Source organism: Alligator sinensis, unplaced genomic scaffold (assembly GCF_000455745.1).
Source record: "Alligator sinensis unplaced genomic scaffold, ASM45574v1 scaffold114_1, whole genome shotgun sequence".
Taxonomy (NCBI): domain Eukaryota; kingdom Metazoa; phylum Chordata; order Crocodylia; family Alligatoridae; genus Alligator; species Alligator sinensis.
The window spans coordinates 319762-326387 of NW_005842525.1; the positions used below are offsets into that span (position 1 = coordinate 319762).

General features: G+C 44.3%; 1 protein-coding gene across 2 annotated transcripts in view; it reads left to right on the plus strand.

Moving 5' to 3' along the window:
- Window positions 1-6288: 6288 nt before the first annotated feature.
- MINDY3 (MINDY lysine 48 deubiquitinase 3) overlaps window positions 6289-6626 on the plus strand; it is a 71188-nt gene continuing 70850 nt past the window's right edge. Inside the window, exon 1 of one of the 2 annotated variants that reach the window (XM_025213368.1) lies at window positions 6289-6401. The gene's annotated coding sequence lies outside the window, so the exon portion shown is untranslated. The remainder of the gene's footprint in view (window positions 6402-6626) is intronic. The other variant, XM_025213367.1, reaches the window with a different exon arrangement.

The following is a 6626-nucleotide window of genomic DNA, read 5'->3' on the forward strand; positions in this document are numbered from 1 at the left end:
TTGCCAGGGTCGTTTTCCCCCAGTACTCTTTCCTGCCATGGCAGGGGGTCGGACTTGATGATCTACTCAGGTCCCTCCGACCCTACAAACTATGAAACTATGAAAGCAAAGCTCCTGTCATGTCTATGTGTTACACCACAGGGGGGGTCAAAACTGCAGGGCTGGTAGCTCTTACTGAGGCCACAAAGCCTGCCAAGTTTCAAGGAGATAGGTGCAGGGGTTTGGGGGGGAACTGCCCCTCAAGTTGCAGACAAGCAAAACTCATGCCATGGGTGACCCTGCATATCTTAAGGTGCAGTGGGGTGACAGCTGCAGGGATGGTGGCCCCTGCTGTGATGCCTGCCAGCTGTCAGGGAGATCGGTGCAGGGGGGTTCTGGGGCCCTGCATCCCTAGCTGCTGACGGGCAAAACTCTTGCTAAGGCTGTGTCTGTCTTGGGGCAGTTGATTGTCTGTATTGATTCTTTCCTCTCCTTAGCCTGGTTTTTTGGTGCTAATTGATACTTGTTAAGTCGTTATGTAATAGCTTGATCCTGTGTATTGAGCTGGTCCCTGAGTCCCTGGTCCCTGAGTGAATCATGATTGATTGATTGGTAACTGGTAACACAGCAGCTTAGCAGCCAGGCCTACAGTAGTGTCTCTCCTCCCTGCCCCAAGACAGACACAGTCAGTCCCACAGCACCCATGTCATGAGTTTTGCTTGTCCACAGCTTGAGGGGCTGTTCCCCCTCAAACCGCTGCACTGATCTTCTTGAAACTTGGCAGGCTTTGTGGCTTCAGTAAGAGCCACCATCCCTTCAGTTTTCACCCCACTATGTTGTAACGCCTAGATGTGACATGAGTTTTGCTTTCAAGAATTTGGGGTGCTGTTCCCCCCAGACCCCTGCACTGATATGCTCAAAACTTCACAGACTTTATTCTCTCTGCATAGTCTACCATCTCTGAAAATTTCGTCCAAATTGGACAAAAAACAACAAAGTTATAGATATTTTATTGTTTCCCCATTATACCCTATGGCCGGAACTCCAAGGCGGCTCCAAGGAAGCTCCGAAGCTCTTCAGAAGCTCCAGACTGCTTCAAGAAGCTGAACGAGGCCAGTGCTTTGACCCAGATGTGCTGCTTCAGACCCCAAAGCGTCTGAAGCTTCTCCGGATCCGAAACTCTGTCTGAAGCCTTGCACAGCCCTACAGAGCAGGCTCCTCTGACCTACTGACGTCTAGTTTGTGAATCCCCAATGATTTCAATGGAAGATAAGTGCCAAAATATTTGGCTTAGCCAAACTGGAGCCAGTCTAGGCATTCCTAGTAACAAATCTTTAGGTGCCTAGAAAAATTTACTGATAAAAAAATAGATGCCTAGCAGAATATGTATGGATTGCGCATTGGGGTTTAGACATTTAAAATGAGCTGTGACTCACTGGGATTTAGATATGTAAAACACGAGATGCTTAATGCACAGTAGACTTATTCTACTGTGCATTAGTGTGCACATCAAAAACTGTGCTAATACATTAATGTGCAGTAGGATTAGTCTACTGTGCATTGTCACACAAAGCGTGTGATGGCGCTAACGCACAGTACAGCAGCTTACTGTGCATTTATTTAGTACTTAATTATACAAGTACTATGTTTAATGTGCGGTAAGCACTGCGCATTAATGAAGGTGTAGACACACCCAGGATTTGGGTCCTTAGATAACAAGAGAACTTCTCAGGATTAGGCCCTTAGTGAGTTAGATACAATGTAGACTAGATATAGCATGCTTATCATTAATGCTTATATTTTTCATCCCTATCTCATCTGCTACAAGATTTTGGTTTTTAATTGTCAAGTGTAAGTACAGGAATAACAAGTTTCAGAGAATATTGGAAAAACAAGCTGAACAAACTTAAGTTTGGAACAGAGATTTGAAGGAGGGAGAGCAGTTGTTTCCAGGGTTCGAATTACACTCTGACTCTTGCGGGGGGGTCTGCAGTAGTGGCAGCTGAAAGGACCCACCGCCACCTGGGTTGCTTAGAAAGGCACGGGGCGGGCCAGGGGCTCTCATCTCTTAGAGCAGGGTTCTCGTCTCTTATGGGGGGCCCCCCTGAGCCCCTCCGTATTTCAAACCCTGGTTGTTTCTAAAAAAATAAATCAGAATGTAAAGAATTAAAACAGATAAAGTGAAATGTCACAGAACAGTACATGTTCAATGGAAAGGGAAATAGGAAATTTGCAGCAGGTATTTTACAAACTTCAGATATGTTTTAAATTAGCAAGATAAGGAACCACGTGATGGCAGCACAGCATAAGAAATAGCAGCTCCTATACTTTTAGTAAAGATGAGTAGGTGGAAAAACAGTTTTTATTACCATCAAAAAAAGAGAGGTGATTAACCATAAAAAGATGCATCCTTTGTTAAAAATGCTCAATCTGCATATGAATCTCAGTATATCCAAGAAATGGTCGAGTAACAAAATGGTATAATCCTGTTCACAGCTTGAGTCACATCTTTTACTCAGAGCAGAGTTCAGGTTTATTATGTGCATGAATGTTCTGTTTGTTCAAAGTAATTCAAAGTTGGCAATAATAATACAAAAGGATGCTATATAAATTGGTTAATGGACTAGAATTAAGTGTAGCCCACTGAAATTAAGAGGTACCAATCAATTTTCAAGCTGGAAAAATTAGAACACTCAGTCTCTTTTCATATTTTCCTCTCCCCAATTCCTGTCTGACCTCTCTTCCCCCAACAGCTACAGTTCTACCTCTTCCAGTTTGTATTCTCTGCTGCTGTTAATACTAGCTATTACACTATTTGCCTCTATTGTCATGAGGCTTTGAACTGCCCTATTCCATCGGTGTTTCCACAATTATCCACAGGGTGCTTTCCTGGACCAGAGCACTAGTAGATTGTTCCATTGGGTGAATATTCCCCAGATCTGCACCTTGTTACCAGACTAATTATTTTGTATTGATCTATATTGAACTCTGTTTGACTCTAGCTATTTAGCTAGACCCGTTTAGATGGGTCAAATCATTCTGAGTTATCTTGGGTTGTTTCTCATTATTGTCCCCGCTTCCAGTGTTAGTATTGTGTGCAATCCTAAATCTATGGTTTTCACTAACAATGTTCAAAGAATGTATAATATTAATATCAATGATATTCAACCCTGCAGAGCCAGTGAAGCATTTTGTGACTGAATGTGCATATTCATAACAATAGGGCATGTCTTAGGATCATAGGAAATTAGGGCTGGAAGTGACCTCACAGCTCAAGACAGGATCATCCCTGACTACACTCAACCAAGTATCATATTTTATTAAGAAAATAAGACAGGAATTGGGAGGAGCAAACTACTCAGCCAAGTGTCTGTCTAACCTGCTCTTGAAAATTTTCAGGAATGGCGATTCCACAGCTTCTCTCATTAGCTTGTTCCAATGCTTGACCACCCTCACAGTCAGAAAGTTCCTTTTAATCTCCAAGGTAGTGCATACATACAGGCCCCTCCCAGCTGAAGCACTCAAAATGGTCCATGCTATTGTGGAGCTCTGCAGCTTGGAGGCTGGAGAGCAGAGATCCCAGCCTTTTGAGCCTGAGGCTTGGGAGGTTCCTGAGGACTGTTGAATAGAGAGGGAGCTTTTTGGCTCTTTGCCACCTACCACTGCTCTGGTTTTGCTTTGTGCTCTATGCCAGTGGTGTAACAAGTGGGGAGCAACATGGGCAGCCATCCCTAGCATCACTGTTTTTTGTTTTTTGGGGGTTTTTTGGGAGCGGGGGTGGGGACACAACTGCAACCAGCAGCTGCATGTTTGTGTTTGTGAACCACAAGTTGCCACTTCTGTTTTGCCCTAGGCACCCAGCTGTGTCCCTACACTGATGCATGTTGCCACTCCAGACCTGGTTAGTTTTACCTCCAGGACCTTGTCAGTTACAGGAGGAGCGCTATCATCCTGGGAAGTCTGAAATGGACACATGCTGTTCCTTCTGCCCAAGGCAAAGTGCCATGGCCTACCTGGGTAAGCTTTGTAGCTTTTTCCAACTTGTCTGACAGGCAACAGCATAGCAGTGCTGGGCATCATGACCAAGGCAGTGGAAAGGTGCTTCCTTGAGATGTGCTACCTGCTCTCACCAACAGAAATAGGCCTGAAGATGTTGCCATACAGGATACAATGGAGAATGGTCTCTGGGACCATGTACCAGTGCTTCTTCACCACAAAGCTGAGCGGTGACTATTGGGAGCACATAGTCCTGTGGATGTGGGTAATGTCCATTGGTAGCAATACTCTATATTAAGCCAGCTGTTATAAGCCATCCATGTATATTTTATACATTAAAAATTAATTTTACATATTATTTATTACATATTTATTTAATGTAATATAAGCCAGCTAAGTGTTCATTCTGCCCATGTACCACAGGGGCTGCAAGTGGCAGTGGTTCTGGGGAGTCTGCGTAGACCCTGCAGCATGCAGCCCAGGACCTGTGACCTGTATGGCATGTGGCCCCAGACCAGTTTGAAATTGGGCAGCCCTGCCCTAAATTGTATAATCTTTGAAACGTCTGGAGTTACTGTAGCAGAAAATGATGTGGCTATGCCACCTGCTGATCTGTCCACAGAACTACACAGAGTTAAAAATTCTATAAATTCACTGCTCTTGCTGGTACCTGGTGTAAATCTACCCTGCCTTCCACTTGACTTCAGACTAACATACCTACCTACATCTCTGTGGTAAGTCGGAACATACTAGAAAAATTCATTTAAGACTATCCATACAAAACATTCAGAAGTACCACAGGATGTACGCTTTGGAGAAGTACAGACTGACAGCCCAATTTTGTCTGTGCTCCTAGGCAGAACTGTCAGTGAAGTTCCTGAGCTAGTTCTAGGCACAGAATATTGAAGACTTGTCTAGACCACTGCTGCAGCTAGTTCTGGGGGGCTGGGGCTGAGCATACCTCACACGCCTCAGTCTGCAGGAATGTCCAAAAAGGAAACGTCTTCAGCAAGGCTCTTCTAGACTTATCCCTTGGTACCCACTCCCAACCCCTGGATCTCCATTGGATCTGGTAGTTGCCACAGAAGATGAAATTGGAGCAATCTCTGGCAAACATCTGGGTTTAAAGCATATCTGGATGGACAGGAACAGCCCCATACCCAGGGAACCCAGCACTGCAACTATATAGTCAAGCCCATTGAACAGAAGGCTATTTTAGTTTTAACATTTATGAAAGAAGGAAGATATTTTTAGGACAATTTTGCTAGCAGTGATGATAATTTACCAGAGCTGTGAATGATTTAATAGATGGTAAGGATAGAAGGAACTATTACCCTCACTTATTCCTGCATAGCACAGACCATAAACTTTCCTGAACTATTTCCTGTACTAATGTAAATTTTCACCACTTGAAATATATGTACATAGTTGAAACTAGTTTAAAACTGTTTATATTTAATGAGACATGATTTACACGTTGTTAAATTTAGATGATTAAAAATAAGCAGTTCACATGAGATACCCAGTTACTAGCTTAAATAAATTCATGCAGGTGTTTTGCTTCTCATTCTTCAATTAAGAGAACAAAATGGGTGCTTCCAAACAAATGAATATTTTTTTCAAATATTTTCGACAGCTTGTATGAATAACCCAAAGAACAAAACATGTTGCTAACAGCTGAATGGGCTCCAACTCTGTATCAGTTACTGACTGAAAGTCTTGTGAAATTCTTGGATCAGTTTATACAGTAGAAAGAGCGTATAGAGAGGATTATTAGGTGTTAAGTTTCTCCATCTTTTGAAATTAGTTTTCTGGTATGTGCAGGTCTGAAATTATTATTTTTTCTCCCTTTACTGTTAAGTGTTGTGAAGGTATACCAGATGCACTTTCAAACATGCTTCAGACTGTGGGGATTGTGCATGGAGGGCACCACAGACACCACAAACTTGCTGTTCCAACACCGGTCCCTGGAGCATGCATGAGATGACTCTTGTGCAGAAGTCTAGCTGGGCAGCTAGGAAAAATGTTTCTCTAGGTCAGAGGATGATCCTAAATTAAAGCCATTATTCAGGGTCTTTGGAGCAGTACTTTTCTAGGTAAAGGTATATGACAAAGTCCAGTCCTTGCTCAGCCCTTGTTATTTCCTCATATATGGGATGAAATCACAAGGTAGGGTTGGGGACTGAGTCCAATCCAGAAAAGCAAAGATATGGAGGTGCCAACTCCTATACAAGGAGGATTACACCCCGGAATAACATTTAAGGCAACTAAATACCTTCCTGGGTCAAGTCTACAGGCTCGACGCAAAGCCTGCTACAATCAATGAGGCTTGCAAGGTGCTTTGGGGACAAGCAATCTCTTTTATCAGACCGACTGAGCAACCGCGTCCTTAGGCCAACAGGGCTACGACCGAAAACCCTACATCGGTGAGGCTTTACATTTGGGTCAAGGTTGAAATGTCAACCAACGAAGGGCCTCGGGGGCGGGGGGGGCGTTAAACAAACGCCTTCGTCTGTACACTTCGTGCTCGGCACTAGCAGCGGGGACGTCGGGAGGGGCAGGCCCGCAACCTCGCCGCCGCGTCACCCCCCGCGGGGCTCCTTGAGGCCCCGCCTCCGCCTCGCGTCCCGCCCCCCGCCCACCGCCCCCAC